This window comes from Bubalus kerabau, chromosome 19 (genome assembly GCF_029407905.1).
Source record: "Bubalus kerabau isolate K-KA32 ecotype Philippines breed swamp buffalo chromosome 19, PCC_UOA_SB_1v2, whole genome shotgun sequence".
Classification (NCBI taxonomy): domain Eukaryota; kingdom Metazoa; phylum Chordata; class Mammalia; order Artiodactyla; family Bovidae; genus Bubalus; species Bubalus kerabau.
The window spans coordinates 42,015,177-42,031,671 of record NC_073642.1 but is presented as its reverse complement, the minus strand read 5'-3'; the positions used below and the strand labels follow the sequence as shown (position 1 = coordinate 42,031,671).

Genomic DNA, 16,495 nt, shown 5'->3' with positions numbered 1-16,495 from the left:
TGCTGTGGTTGCATACATTTAAGATTTGGGAACGTGCTTAACACCCTGTATTTCTCTCACCCTGCTGACTTTTTACGTGAGGAAACGGGAGAAAGTAGAATTCACGGGGAGTATAAGTGACGGACAGATGACTTGCATGACCCCTGGGGAACCCACTCCCAGATCCAGGAGAGGTGGCACGGTTTCGTTTAAGTTTTTTTTTTTTTTTTTTAATCCAAAGAATAGGACTTTATTTAGGTTTAAAGAATAACCAGTAATTTTTGTATCATAAAATCCATCCCTTTTCAGTAATTCCCACCATTTTTAATAAGTTTACATACAGAGTTATACGACCACTCCCAGCACCCCCAAAAGGGCCCCTTCAGACTGTTGGCCACCAATCCTCTCTCCCACCCTCAGCCCTAGGCAACACCAACCTACTTCCTGTCTCTAAAGATTGTCTTTTATTGGTGTTTCATATAAATGGAATGATACAATATGTGGCTCCTTTTACTAAGCAGAATGTTTTTGAGTTTCATTCATGTATAGCATGTATGCCTATTTCCTTTCCTTTTTATTGCTGAATAGTATTCTGACACCTCGGAAACAAACATACCACCAACCACCTGAAAGCCAAGAGCTGTAGTGGTTTTACAGCTGTCCTTTCCATCTAAAGTGAGTCAGTATTGAACCAGGTGAGGGGTGAGGGAGAGTTCATTTCATTCCCCTTTACTATCTAAATGCCTTTTGGAGAAAAAGAGGCTGCCTTAAAGATTTAATCCCTCTCATGGTAGAAAGAGCTACGCTTTTCTTAGAAACCCAGCTGTCTAGCCACTGCCACTGATACTTTCCTTGGGAGGAATTTTAAGCCTTCAGGACAATTAAAGCTGTCTTTATCTTGTTTGTTGAGCATCCTCAGTCAGGTTTGGATAACCTCCTCCAATTAGGCTGGGCAAATTGTTATGATGCTGTTTTATCTATTTAGGAAGAGTTCACATCTTGGAAAAAGGCTACCACTCCACAGTTCAGTAGGCAGTACGCACGTGGCTGATAGGTGCATGCTATTCAGAACTCCCACAGGGCGCAGCCCTCCTCTGATGTAATGTCACTGAGCCATTTGGCAGAGTCAGAACTATGCAACTATTTTCGTGACTGATCCTGAGTCTGTGACTACTACAAAATAAAGGAAATACCTCATTGGGTTTCATGGGTTATTTACCCAAAGATACATCTTAATTATTTTGTTTTGAAACATTTAAGAGAAGTCTTTATTTTTCTATTTTGAAAGGCCAGCCACGGAGGGTGGGGGAATGGGGATGAAATTTCTTATTCTCAGTTAGTTTGTACCTCATGCTTACCTTAAGTATACTGAGGGGAAAAAAAGATCTGAACTTAAGAGGTAATTGTTTCTGCTGTGGAAACATCTGAAGAAGAGGGAAAGTCAAATCTGTGTACGTTTGACTTAAAAAGACAAAGTGTTAAAATTATAGTTTTATATTCAACTGAGTAATATCTCAAGGTTTTGTACTCCCAGGATGCCTGGTTTAATCCAGCTTTTTAAGAGTATTTGATATTCAAAGTTTAGACTAACTCCCTGTAGAGCAGAGGATTCCTAACTGGGCTGCACAATGCAATCACCTGGGGAGCTTTAAAAAGTACTAAAGCCTGGGCCCCACTCCAGAGATTCTCATTGATTTGAGCCAGGGCCAGGGCCCGATGAGTTTTTAAAGTTCTCCAGGTGATTCTAATGTACTACTCAGAGGGCATAATACTTAGGTCAGTGTTAGAGGTTAAGTTACTAGTTCTAATTTTTCATTCTTCTTTGAATATCTTTTCATTACAGTTGAGTTCAGTTGCTCAGTCATGTCTGACTCTGCGACCCCAAGGACTGCAGCACGCCAGGCCTCCCTGTCCATCACCAACTCCCACAGTTTACTCAAACTGATGTTCATTGAGTCAGTGATGCCATCCAACCCGCAGTTTACTCAAACTGATGTTCATTGAGTCAGTGATGCCATCTAACCATCTCATCCTCTGTCGTCCCCTTCTCCTCCCACCTTCCATCTTACCCAGTATCAGGGTCTTTTCCAATGAGTCAGCTCTTTGCATCAGATGGCCAAAGTATTGGAGTTTCAGCTTCAGCATCAGTCCTTCCAATGAATATTCAGGACTGATCTCCTTTAGGATGGACTGGTTGGATCTCATTACAATTCCACCTTAAATGTGCCTACTGTGTTCCCCTAATAAAACATGAAAGCATCTTCTGGCCTGATGGTTGTTTGAAAACAACCCTTAGCAGAAAGTTTGAAAACTCATTTTCAAAAGCAGTTTTTCCTGCATATGCTGTCTGATCACAGAATGGGTTGGCATTGAGAAGGGAGTGGGCTGCCTCTGAAATGGATATCCTAGGTGACATCTTCAGGCTTTAGGATGCTGCTGATAGCCCTAAGAGAGTTTTTGAAGATGAGCATCAGATGGATCTCTGAGTGGATTTGGCTCATTGTCTACATAGATAACCTCTAGCTTATAGGTCTGCTCTGTTTTGTTTTTAGCTAAGTATGAATCTACTCTTACCCTGAAGTTTTTATGTTCTTGTTGGTATTTTGTTTTCATTTTTAAAAGGGATATCATTCAGTCCTGACCAACACCCTATACATTTAGGCTTTTTGAACAGCTTTAAGTTTATAGAAAAATTGATAAGATAGTCGAGTTCCTATATGCCACACACTCAGTCTCTCCTGTTATTGACATCTAACATGAGTATGGTACAGCTGTCACAATTCGTGAACCAGTGCTAATGCATTAACGTTAATTGAAATCGCTGTTTGATACAGATTTCCTTAGTTTTTATCTAATGTCCTTTTTGTCTTCCAGGATCCTATCCAGGATTCCACCGTGCATTTAGTCAGCTTGTCTTCTTAGACTCCTCTGCGCTGTGACACCTTCTCAGTGTTCTTTATTTTGATGACCTCGATGACCTCGACATCTTTGAAAAGTACTGGTCAGGTATTTTGTACAGTGTTCCTCAATTGGGATTTGTCTGATGTGTTTCTCACCATTAGATTGGGGTTATGTGTTTCAGAAAGGAGGACCACAGAGGTAACGTAATATATCACATCATATCAAGGTTACATAGTATCAATGTGACTATCACTGTTGATGTTGACCTTGGTCATCTGGCTGAGGCAGTGTTTGTCAGGTTTCTCTATGGTAAAGCTACCCTTTTGTTCTCCCTTTCCGTATTGTCCTCTTTGGGAGGATGTGCATCCTTAAGTAGTAAGGAGTTACCATCCTCCTGAGGGCAGAGTAGCTACGTCAATTATTGGAAATTTTCCTGCAAGGGAAACTTGTCTCTTCTCCCCTTTTTATTTCTATACTGCTTTGTTTTTTATTTGTGGCATTTCATGTCTAAAAGGCTGTAAGCTCCTTAAAGGCAGTGACCATTCCCTGTGCTCCTCTATGTCCCCAACTACTTGCATGATGCTTTGTAGCCCTGACTAGATGCTCAGTCACCAGGGTAGAAGATGGTCCATAACTTCCAGTCCTGGGAATTTTCTGCTGATGGCTTATCCTTCTTTCTCACTACACAGTTTGGGCCAGAAAGTTGCATATTTGGTTCTCAGCAAAAGTGTAACCAAAATGCTGAAATAATAGTCATCCTGACACTGTATCAATCTCTTCATACATATTACCATAGAATCTTTGTAACATGCCTGCAAGGTGGGTATCATCCTAATTTCATAAATGAAAATACTAATGCCCAGGTTTATTAGAAGCCATGTACCAAGTCACACAGGTAGAAAGCAGGACCCATCTGGGTTTCTAAAACCCTTGTCCTTAACCACCAGATTATATAGTCTTTTCCCTCACAATAGCCAGGTAAAGCCACGTGGAAAGGTTTGAATAAATGCTAGAAAGTGAGGGAAATGACAAGGGCTCTAAGAATATGGAAAAAGAAGAAATAAATCCATCAGGGGGAAATGCCTGGTAATATCTTCCAGGAATGTATGGCCCTTGAAATCTGCTATAAAATTAGTACATCCTCAAGAGAAACACAATATTCATAGGTTAGCATAACAAGATAATTTGAAAATATTATTATGCATTTCAAATACAACACAAAAGGTTCTGCTCGTATTATTAACATTCAGCTCAAATAATAATTTCTAAAATACATTTTTATGAAGAAAAAGCCTGATGAGATTCAATTAGCTTGTAAGGTAGATGGGCATGAGTGCTGATCCCAAACTTTGCTCTGGAGGTCCACTCTAGAAATGATTTTTATAATGTACATATTGTGGGACTGTTTATTCTCCTCCTCCCCAGGAGACATGGTTGATCAATGGTATGGTAGTCAAATGATAGTGACAGTAGTCGTTATTTGAAGTCATTGATCCAATACGCTTTGTTGAATAATTAGGATCTCTTTCAGAAATTTTATATTAAGGTTGAAATGTGAAGCTTGCATAACATTTTCTGTTGGAACAAAGAGTATAAGCTGAATATAAAATGTTTTCAAATAATTATGTATAGCAAAGACCAATTCCTTCAACACATATTCATTTTTAAAAGGTAAGACATGAGAAATAGCTCTTTGAAATATGGTAGATAAGTTGAAATATTTAATAAGGCTTAACTCCATACCTAGTTTTCCCAGTTTTAATGTTCTTCTACACTAGTATTTTCCTATTACATTTATTGTTGTTGAAGACATTTTCACATTTTGTCAAATCTAAGCTCCAATAAGATATATCAGTGTAATTTTAAATAAAAAGAATATGCTTCTGGGAAAACTATAAGATGTAGGCCTGTTTTGGAAATGTGTGCATCAATGACATGTTTTTACTAATTCTGAAGGGTACATTTTTATAATCAGTTCAGTTCAGTCACTCAGTTGTATCCAACTCTTTGCGACCCCATGAATTGCAGCACGCCAGGCCTCCATATAAACATTTATAAATTATGGAAAATGGAAGCAGGGGACTCTTAAAAAATAGAGTAGTAATTAAATTTATCTTTGAGTTTCCTGGAAGGCTAGAACAACAACAACAAAAAGGCAGGAAATTCATTATACTATTTACTGAATGATTAAAAAGATTTATACCACCTTAAAAGAAAAACTTTCTCTGGAAGTGAGTTATAAAAAAACTTTTGATTTGGAACATGTATAAAGAGCTCCCTTGGAGAAGGAAATGGCAACCCACTCCAGTATTCTTGCCTGGAGAATCCCAGGGATGGAGGAGCCTGGTGGGCTGCCGTCTATGGGGTCGCACAGAGTCGGACACGATGCAACTTAGCAGCAGCAGCAGCAGCATAAAGAGCTCCAGGAAATGTAAAGAATGTTGTCTTGAACAAAAATTTTAAAGAAGGCAGAAACATTTTCATTTGGTTGTTAAGGTAAAGCATCTGCCTGCAATGCAGGAGACTGGGGTTCGATTCCCAGGTTGGGAAGATCCCATGGAGAAGGAAATGGCAACCCGCCCCAGTACTCTTGCCTAGAGAATTCCATGGACAGAGGAGCCTGGCAGGCTACACTCCATGGCATCACAGAGCTGGACACAACTTAGCAACTAACACATTCATGTTACATCTTATTAAGGGCTTACCAAGTGGTGTTAGTAGTAAAGAACTTGCCTGCCAATATAGGAGACATTGAGATACAGATTGGATATCTGAGTCTGGAAAATCCCCTGGAGGAGGGCATGGCAACCCACTCCAGTATTCTTGCCTAGAGAATCCCATGGACAGAAAAGCCTGGTGGGCTATAGTCCATGGGGTCACAAAGAGTTGGACACAACTGAGCGACTAACACTTTTTTCACTTTCAACCTTTGAAAGAAGAAAGCTTGAGTGAGGATTTGTCCAATATCTTTAGAAATTTTAAAATTGAAATTATTTAAATTGTTTAAGCAACATTGCACTCTAAGAACACCTTTAATAGGAGTACTATGCCAAGTGTGACAAATATAGCAGTAAGATTTACCAAGCTTTATATCACCCTGAAAAGTCACAGTTATTTGAAATTTAATTGGTCCTGAAAATCATTTTCATGGATAGCAGAAGAAAAGCATGAATTGCAATTGTTTTTAGGTTGAGTTATTGAAGATCGATAGTTTCTTAATTGTAATAAAAGCTATTAGTTGACTAAAGCTAATTTGAATTATGCACTAGACCCAAGAATTGCATTTGAGGTTTTAGTTTTCTTCCTTAAAAAAAAAATTGTTACAAAAACTTCCAAACATATGAAAAAAGTGGATAGAACATTACAGTGAATCCTTTTTTCTATTGCCCAGTTTTAACAATGATCAATTTATGACCCTTTTGTGTTTCTTCTATGTCCTTACCCCTGATTATTTTGAAAAAAATCGAAGACATCTGAATCTTGAATCTCTAAAGATATTTCTCTAAGGACTTTTAAAATATAACATTAGTATTTAATCATACCTAAAAATAATTAATTCCTTAATATCATAACCACTTAAGGTTATATTACTTCAGTTTTCTTACAAGTTTTATATTTAAGTGGATCATTTGCTGAATGAAAGTCAAATAAGATTTATACATTATAATTATTTGATATTGAGCCTTTTCTGATACTTAGGTTTTCTATTTTTCTTTTAAAATTTTCTTTCTTTATCTGTTTGCTTTTTATTGAAAAATCAGATCATTTCCCCTAGCTTTCCTCATGGTTTGTATTTTGCTGATTGTATCTCCATGGTGTCATTAAACATGTTCTGCTGTCCCTTCATTTCTTATACATTTAGGAATTAGCTGTAGTCTTGATCCAGGCAGGTCATTTTGTTGTTCTCGTTGTGATACATGTTTGTGTGATACTTATACATGGCAGTTTCCGTTTGTACTTTACACCAAGGGAATCAGATTAAGTTTATATAAATCAATGATTGCCAAACTTATCTACCCATAGAACTCTTTAAAAAATAGCAAAATCTCTTAGGACTTCAGTGATTATATTTAATAAACAGTGGTCAAATGGGCAAGAGTATCATTTAGATTCTCCAGGACAGGCATTTTGTACTTTATTTTTAAATATATTTATTTGTTTTCATTTGTTCATTTGGCTACAGTGGGTCTTAGTTGCTGCATGAGGAATGTTTTAGTTGTGGCAATGGCGTGTGAACGCTTAGTTACAGCATGTGGGATCTAGTTCGTTGACCAGGGATTGAACTCAGGCCCCCTGCATTGGAAGCGTGGAGTCTTAGCCACTAGACCATGAGGAAAGTCCCACAGTTTGTACTTGAAAGTGTCAGAAGTAAAATGTTTTCTTTTGTGATGTCATCAGCCATTAGGTAGCCATTGTCTTAATTTATTAATTTATTGGAGCTTTCAAAATGATACTTTTTTTAACGAACTTTATTTTTAAATTATTTTTTTATTATTTTTGGCTGCACTGAGTCTTCATTGCTGCACGTGGGCTTTCTCTAGTTGCAGCAAGCAGAGTTATTCTTCGTTGTGGTGTGTGGGCTTCTCATTGCAGTGGCTTCTCTTGCTGGGGAGCATAGGCTGAGTAGCTGCAATGCATGGCTTTAGTTGCTCTGCAGCATGTAAGGTCTTCCCTGACCAGGGATTAAACCTGTATCCCCTGCATTGGCAAGTGGATTCCCAAATATTGGACCACCAGGAGAGTCCCAGTGACACTTCATTTTAACATTTCTTCTTTATTTATTATCTGGAGTACTTCTAAAAAAAGTAATCTCTCTTTTTCTTTTTTTTTTTAACCCTGAGATGCAGATCTTATGGGAAAAGCAGGATAAATGCTTCATTTTTAACCTTTATTTTCCAGTTCAAAATAATGGATTGACAGAGACTGAGGGGAAGAAGGAATGGGGAGTTAGTGTTTAATGGGCACAGAGTTTCAATTTGGGAAGGTGAGAAAGTTCTAGAGATGGATGATGCCGATGGTTGTTCAACAGTGTGAATGTACTTAATGCCACTGAACTGTACATTTTAAAATGTTTAAGTGGTACATTTTATGTTATGTGTATTTCACCGTAATAAATTAAAAACAACAACAACAAAAGTTGGTTTTCATTCACTTTCCAAAAGTGACCGTTTGTTTATTCTTGCCTTTTTTAAAGTGTTAGTAAGAACTCATGAATTTTAGCATATTTGATGTATTTCAGTCTTTGTGTAGTTGTCCTAGTTCATTCAAATTGGCCCATTTGTGATCTGTGATGCCTTTTCTGGTTTACTCCTGAGTCCTTTTGACATTGATTCTAGTAGTCTTTGATAACAGCTTCCTGGCTCATCATGAAAATTTCCTGCCCAACATATAGAATTGGCTAGTTCACCAAGGAACTCTGATTCATTTTAATGGGAAATGGTATTTAGAGACTGTAATGTAGGTGCTAAACATGCCCATTGATACTGAGTTGGTCTTTGTTTCTTTGGCCTTTTTTAGTGGACAAAGAGATAACTTTTTTTTCTATAAACTACATCATGGGTTCACGTGGGTACTTCCAATTCCAACTCAGAACTATAGGGTGTTTACTTGTTAATTTTTACCTCCTTTTTTCAAATATACTTAAAAATCTCAGTTCTCCCGAGAAATCAATTATTACCCTTATGGGGATTCCCTTATATAAGACTCGCTGTTTTTCTCCTGCTGCCTTTAGAAATCTCTCTCTATCAATTTATGCCATTTTAATTATGATATGTCTGGGTGTGGGTCTGTTTGGGCTTCATTGAGTTAGCAAGCCCCTTCATCACAACAAGGTGTAATCCATGAAGGGGATTTTCAGTCATAATTTTTTAAGATATAATTTAAATCCCTTTCTTCCTTCTCCTTCTGGAACCTCTATAATGTGAATATTGAAATGCCTAGTGTTATTCCAGAGATCTCCTAGATTGCTCATTTAAAATAAATTTGCTGTTGTGATTGAGTGGTTTTCATTATTCTATCTTCTAGATCACTTAAGTGTTCTTCTGTATTAGTCTGCTATCCATTCTTTCTATTGTGTTTTTTTATTTTAACTATCAAAACTACTATGTATAAATAGATAAACAATAAGGATATATTGTATAGCACAGGGAATTATAGCCTTTACTTGTAATAACTTTTAATGGAGTGTTATCTGTAAACATACTGAATCACTATGCTGAATACCTGAAACTAATATAATACTGTAAATCAACTATATTTCAATTAAAAAACTCAATTCTCAGTGATACTACTCTAATTACTAATTTGATATATCTCACAGTACCTGAAAGCAGTTTCTAAATACTTAAAGGATACAACTCCTTGTTTTTTTTTTGATTGGTGCTGTCATTATCTCAGGCACTATGGAAGTTTTGAATAAGTTGTGAACAAACAAAAACCCAGCAAAAACTACATGACAAATAAAGCTATATGTAATATTAAGTTTAAAGGAGATCAATAAGTCTTTAATAAATTGATAGAAGCACATGCCTACTCAATTTATGTTGCTGCTGCTGCTGCTAGGTTGCTTCAGTCGTGTCCGACTCTGTGCGACCCCATAGACGACAGCCAACCAGGCTCCCCCGTCCCTGGGATTCTCCAGGCAAGAACACTGGAGTGGGTTGCCATTTCCTTCTCCAGTGCATGAAAGTTAGTGTGGCATATTTCTGTGGCTTGTAAGAACCGCAAACGACTGTAAAGAGATGAAGTGCAAAGAGTGCTGAGTATTAAGTCTGTTAAGTCAGCCTTTCTGAATTGGAGTTTTAAAATATGATTTGACTATTTTCTCAGTTCTCTCATGGATGGTACACAGGAAGTTCCTGTCTAGATGCAAAGGAGAGAAGTCAGTTCTTTGAATACAATGGATGCCTTAGGTTATTAGGGCTCGGGAATGGATTGGGAAGGGCTACTTTAGATTATTCTAGGAAATTTGAATCCCTTGGCAGAAGTTGCTTAAGATTTCATGCGTGCTAAATCGCTTCAGTCGCGTCTGACTCTTTGTGACCCCATGGACTGTAGCCCACCAGGCTCCTCTGTCCATGGGATTCTCTAGGCAAGAATACTGGAGTGGGTTGCCATGCCCTTCTCCAGGGGATCTTCCTGACCCAGGGACTGAACCTGTGTCTCCTTGTAGCTCCTGCATTGCAGGCACATTCTTGACTCCTGAGCCACCAGTGAAGCCCTGTTTAAAGGGACCTTTGTTAGCCTAACTTATTCCTACAAAGGCTAAAGAAATTTCTGATCTGTTGCTGTTTGTTCTTTTGAAGCAACAAGTTTTTCCCTTTGTTCAGAGATTTGTTTTGGATTGTGGCATATTTGGGATGATGATTTCTGTACTGGATGATGTTTGTTTGCTTGGGCCTGCTAGTTACTGAGTTTAAATAATTCAACTGTGGAGTGTTAATCACACATTAACTATATTTGACAGACTGAAATTTTGCTGTTTGGCATTTGCTTATGTTTTTTTTCATTGGCTTCTTTTTTTCAGTCGTTTTGGTAGTAAAGTTTTTTTTTTTTTTTTAATTTAAAAATTTGTTTTGGTGTTTCCACGTTTGCTTCCCTCGTGATGGGGATGAAGAAGATGGACACGATCTCCTCAGACATGAAAACATGTTGCCTCAGACATTAAATAAGATTTAGACTTTAAATGTACTCAGAAAATATGGGATTAAAACGTGTGAGAAATACTGTGCTTTCTTTCACCTCGCCTTTGAGAAGTAACTTTTTCTAGGAACAGTAGCTCTTTAAGACTCTGGAGCCCTGTCTGGAACACAGAGTAATGGAACTGATGCATTAGAGAATACCTACTACCTAAATTTTAGTACCTAAAAATTTCCTCATTTTACAAATTAGGAAGCAGACCAGGAGAAGCCGACTGAGATGCCTAAGACCGGATAACCAGTTACTGACAAGTGTGTTAGTCACTCAGCCGTGTCCGACTCTTTGCAGCCCTATGGACTTTCCAGGCTCCTCTGTCTGTGGAATTCTCCAGGCAAGAATACTGAAGGAGATTGCCATCCCCTTCTCTCAACCCAGGGATCAAACCTGGGTCTCTGGCATTTCAGGCAGATTCTTTACCATCTGAGCTTCTGTCGGCTCCCTGTCCTCCAGGGAGGTTTCCCTGTCCTTCAATATCTCCCAAAGTTTGCTCAAATTCATGTCCATCGAGTCAGTGATGCCATCCAATCATCTCATCCTCTTTCATCCCCTTCTTCTCCTGCCTTCAATCTTTCCCAGCATCATGGTTCAAAAGCATCAGTTCTTCAGCACTCAGCCTTCTTTATGGTCCAACTCTCATAGCCTTTGTAGTGCTCCTCTTTCATGTCTGCTGTGCATGTAGCTATGTATGTGCTCTATAACTTGTAAAACACTCTTCTGCACAGTTATGTGGTAGATATAAGGTCTGTGTCCACCTAGGAGAACTAACCCCAAATGGTTATTTTGATGAATAATCCTTGAACTCGTAAGTATTTCCATGGAAACAGTGGGGTTTCAGTTAGAATTCAGAAGAGATGCATGATAGTGTGCAGAGTGTAAATAACATCATTTTAATGATTTAAAGTACTTTCACATCAATTATTTCTTTATCCTTTCTCCAGTCCTATGAGTTACAAGGATGAGTGTCTGTACGTGGCAGGTAACAAAAATGCAGAACTAAGAAATTGTGCTGTTTACAGGATACATAAAAAATGTAGAATGGCAGAGACTCTGATCTGCCCATCAGAAATCCCTGCTGAGAGGTTAGTTATCTAGACTTAGACCATGTTCCTTTACTGGTTTCGATTTCTCTGGTGTTTTTATGAAATCACGTGATGCTGACTGTACTGTAATAGAAAAGGAAAGGACTGACACATCTAACATGTGTCGGTTACTTTAACTCTTCTGCTCACTCCCCTTCTCAGAGTCTGCTGACATAGCTCCTCCCAAGTGTGCAGCAGAACTAACCTGGTGATCATGCCCTCCCCAACCATTGCTTACACCAAAGACAGATACCTCACCCTAAATGTAGAAGCGGCTCTTGAATAAGGACTACATAAAACCAAGGCTGACCCATGAACAAGCTGACCCAGGAAAGCTGACTGTGACAGAGAGGAGACTAAAGCAAGTCAACATTCACTTCCTGGTCAAGTGAATCCAGTCCCTTTTGAGACCAGCTTTAATTGCTGGCTGGGAAATACTTGGTTTTCATCCAATAAATTCCTTTTTTCACTTACATACCTTGAGTGGATCTCAATATCTTACAGTCAAATGAGCCCTTAGACCTAGGAAATGCATTATTTAGGCACAAGGAAATCACCTTAAGAGGTTGGTTCTGGGACTTTTACTTTCTTTCTAAGTAGAGATCACGTTTGTGTTGGTGCTTCTGCCTTTCCAGTGGTATTGACTGAGTTCCGGTGGTATTGACCGAGTGTTCATGGATTTCCTGTGGAAAAGCAAGGAGAGGAGCTTTCATTGTTAAAAACCACATCCCAATTCTGGGAAACTTTTATTCTTCAGTTTCTCCATTTGATTTCAGATTTGTAGGAATTGGAGGGTTACAGTCTGGGATTTCTGTTGGTCAGATCAGAGTCCCTGCCAGCTCCTTGCCTGCTCCTGAAAGTGAAAGTGTTAGTCACTCAGTCATGTCCTACTCTTTGTGACCGTAGGGACTGTAGCCCACCAGGGCAGACCTGGGGATCTCCAGGTAGATCCCTGAGTCAGGGATTGAATCCAAGTCATCTGCATTGACGGGAGGATTCTTTAATGTCTCAGCCACCATGGAAGCCCAAAAAGTCTCTATTGAATTTGTTACAATATTGCTTCTATTTTATGTTTTGGTTTTTTGGCCATGAGACATGTGAGGTCTTAGCTCCCTGACCAGGGGTGAACCTATACCCCCTGCATTGGAAGGCCAACTCTTAACCATTAGACCCCCAGGGAAGTCCCTATCTATTGGTACTCCCTGCCATTTGTGACCCCATGAACTGTGTAGCCTGCCAGGCTCCTCTGTGCATGGAATTCTCCAGGCAAGAATACTGGAGTAGGTACCCATTCCCTTCTCCAGGGGATCTTCCTGACCCAGGAATTGAACCTGGGTCTCCCACATTGTGGGCAGATTCTTTACCATCTGAGCCACAAGGGAAGCCCTGGGCTTATTAGGATCCTAGAAACCTCAGAATCCAATGTTTCTTCATAGGTGCTCTTTTTTCCTTAAAAACAAAATTCCTGGGCATACACTGTCATCCACTAAGCATGTATTGTGTTAATGTAGTGGACATCCTGGTTGTCTCTGTGACATTCGTGACATCTTTCCCCACTGTGTGACACCTCTCCACTCAGCCTGCCCACTCCTGCACAACAGGACATGGCATTGACCTGGTCACAACGGCTAGTGCGAGGGCCTCCAAAGCTGAGGACACTTGTTCATTGTGAGAAGTCACTTTCTCTCTTCCCTGGATGTGAAGGAGAAAGTATGTTGCCTCGGTAGCTGCTAGTAGGCATAATACAGCAGTGGGGGGAGCCAGCCTGCAGGAGAGGCCTCCCGTGGAGGTGGTCAGAACCAGGAGAACTGCAGAGAAGTCGAGCTGGACCTTACATAAACAATGCCTGATGCTGGCGTCTTCTATGGACCTTTCAGTTACATGTACCAGTGAATCCCCATGAGCGTTTAACCAGTTCGAGTTCAGTTTTCTGCTATTTTCATCAAAAAAATATTCTGTTAGGTACAGAGCTGTTAAATTCAATTACGTCTTTCAAACTTTTGGATTTCTGGTTTCAGATTCAAATATTAGCACCTTCGCTGTGCTGACAACAGCAGTAGGAATACTACGCATATTAACATCTGCCCTCACAGCAGTCTTTTGAAATAGGTACTGCTGTTATTGAATTGCCACTTTTCAGATGAAGATAGGTTCTGGGAGAACGTGGTATTGTTGTTCAGTTGCTCAGTCGTGTCCGACTCTTTGTGACCCCATGAACTGCAGCATACCAGGCTTCCCTGTCAGTCACTGTCTCCTGGAGTTTGCTCAAACTCATGTCCTTTGAGATGATGAGCCATGCAAACATCTCATCCTCTGCTGCCCACTTCTCCTCCTGCCCTCAATCTTTCCCAGCATCCGGGTCTTTTCCAGTGGTTCAGCTCTTCGCATCAGGTGGCCAAAGTTTTGGAGCTTCAGCTTCAGGGTTGGTTTCCTTTAGAATTGACTGGTTTGATCTCCTTGCTCTCCAAGGGACTCTCAAGAGTCTTCTCTAGCACCACAGTTGGAAAACATCAATTCTTCAGTGCTCAGCCTTCTTTTGGTCCAACTGTCACGTCTGTACAGGATTACTGGAAAAATCGTAGCTTTGACTATATGGACCTTTGTTGGCAAAATGATGTCTGTGCTTTTTAATACACTGTCTAGGTTTCTCATAGCTTTTCCTCCAAAGAACAAGTGTCTTTTAATTTCATGACTGCAGTCATTATCCACAGTGATTTTGGAGCCCAAGAAAAGGAAGTCTGTCACTGTTTCCATTTTTTCCCAATCTATTTGCCCTGAAGTGATGGGATCAGATGCCATGACTTAGTTTTTTGAATGTTGAGTTTTAGCCAGCTTTTTCACTCTTCTCTTTCACCTTCATCAAGAAACTCTTTAGTTCCTCTTTGCTTTCTGCCTTTAGAGTGGTGTCATCTGCATATGTGAAGTTATTGATATTTCTCCCAGCAATCTTGATTCCAGCTTGTGAGTCACCCAGCCTGGCATTTTGCATGATGTACTCTGCATATAAGTTAAATAAGCAGGGTGACAATATACAGCCTTGACGTACTCCTTTCCCAATTTGGAATCAGTCCGTTTTTCCATGTCTGGTTCTAACTCTTGCTTCTTGACCTTCATACAGGTTTCTCAGAAGGTAGGTAAGGTGATCTGGTATTCCCATCTATCTAATAATTTTCCACAATTTGCTGTGATCCACTCAGCTTCTCTCATAGCTCAGTTGGTAAAGAATCAATCCAACTGCCATGCAGGAGACCTCAGTTCGATTTCTGGGTCAGGCAGATCCCCTGGAGAAGGGATAGATTACACACTCCAGTATTCCTGGGCTTCCCTTGTAGCTCAGCTGGTAAAGAATCCACCTGCAATGTTGGAGACCTGGGTTCAATCCCTGGGTTGGGAAGATCCTCTGGAGAAGGGAAAGGCTACCCACTCCAGTATTCTGGCCTGGAGAATTCCATGGACTATATAGTCCATGGAATCGAAAAGAGTCAGATATGACTGAGTGACTTACACTTTCACTTCACTTTCACACAGTCAAAGTCAATGAAGCAGAAGTAGACATTTGTCTGAAATTCCCTTGCTTTTTCAAATTGCCGACAGATGTTGGCAATTTGATCTCTGGTTCCTCTGCCTTTCTAAACCCAGCATGTATCTGGAAGTTCTCAGTTCATGTACTGTTGAAGCCTAGTTTGAAGAATTTTGAGCATTACCTTGGTACCATGTGAAATGAGAACAGTTGTATGGTAGTTTGAACATTCTTTGGTATTGCCCTTCTTTGGAATTAAACGAAAACTGACCTTTTCCAGGCCTGTGGCCACTGCTGAGTTTTCCAAATTTGCTGGCATATTGAGTGCAGCACTTTCACAGCATCATCTATAAGGATTTGAAATAGCTCAACTGGAATTCCATCAGCCCCACTATCTTTGTTCATAATAATGCTTCCTAAGGCCCAGTTGACTTCACACTCTTGAATGTCTGGCTGTAGGTGAGTGATCACACTATTGTGGTTATCTGGGTCATTAAGACCTCTTTTGTACAGTTCTTCTGTTTATTTAACTTATATGCAGAGTACATCATGAGAAACGCTGGACTGGAAGAAACACAAGCTAGAATCAAGATTGCCAGGAGAAACATCAATAACCTCAGATATGCAGATGACACCACCCTTATGGCAGAAAGTGAAGAGGAACTCAAAAGCCTCTTGATGAAAGTGAAAGTGGAGAGTGAAAAAGTTGGCTTAAAGCTCAACATTCAGAAAACGAAGATCATGGCATCCGGTCCCACCACTTCATGGGAAATAGATGGGGAAACAGTGGAAACAGTGTCAGACTTTATTTTTCTGGGCTCCAAAATCACTGCAGATGGTGATTGCAGCCATGAAATTAAAAGACACTTGCTCCTTGGAAGGAAAGTTATGACCAACCTAGATAGCATATTGAAAAGCAGAGACATTACTTTGCCAACAAAGGTCTGTCTAGTCAAGGCTATGGTTTTTCCTGTGGTCATGTATGGATGTGAGAGTTGGACTGTGAGGAAGGCTGAGCGCCGAAGAATTGATGCTTTTGAACTGTGGTGTTGGAGAAGACTCTTGAGAGTCCCTTGGACTGCAAGGAGATCCAACCAGTCCATTCTGAAGGAGATCAGCCCTGGGATTTCTTTGGAAGGAATGATGCTAAAGCTGAAACTCCAGTACTTTGGCCACCTCATGCAAAGACTGGACTCATTGGAAAAGACTCTGATGCTGGGAGGGATTGGGGGCAGGAGGAGAAGGGGACGACAGAGGATGAGATGGCTCGATGGCATCACTGACTCGATGGACGTGAGTCTGGGTGAACTCCGGGAGT

General features: G+C 40.0%; 1 long non-coding RNA gene across 4 annotated transcripts in view; it reads left to right on the top strand.

Moving 5' to 3' along the window:
• Positions 1-16,495, top strand: part of LOC129634122 (uncharacterized) — a 51,285-nt gene that overhangs the window by 176 nt on the left and 34,614 nt on the right. Inside the window, exons 2-3 of one of the 4 annotated variants that reach the window (XR_008705430.1) lie at positions 568-902; positions 2,854-2,985. This is a non-coding gene — a long non-coding RNA (uncharacterized LOC129634122). Of the gene's footprint in view, positions 1-567; positions 903-926; positions 1,379-1,407; positions 1,431-2,265; positions 2,510-2,853; positions 2,986-16,495 lie in introns of those variants that run through there. The other 3 variants (XR_008705432.1, XR_008705431.1, XR_008705429.1) reach the window with 3 other exon arrangements.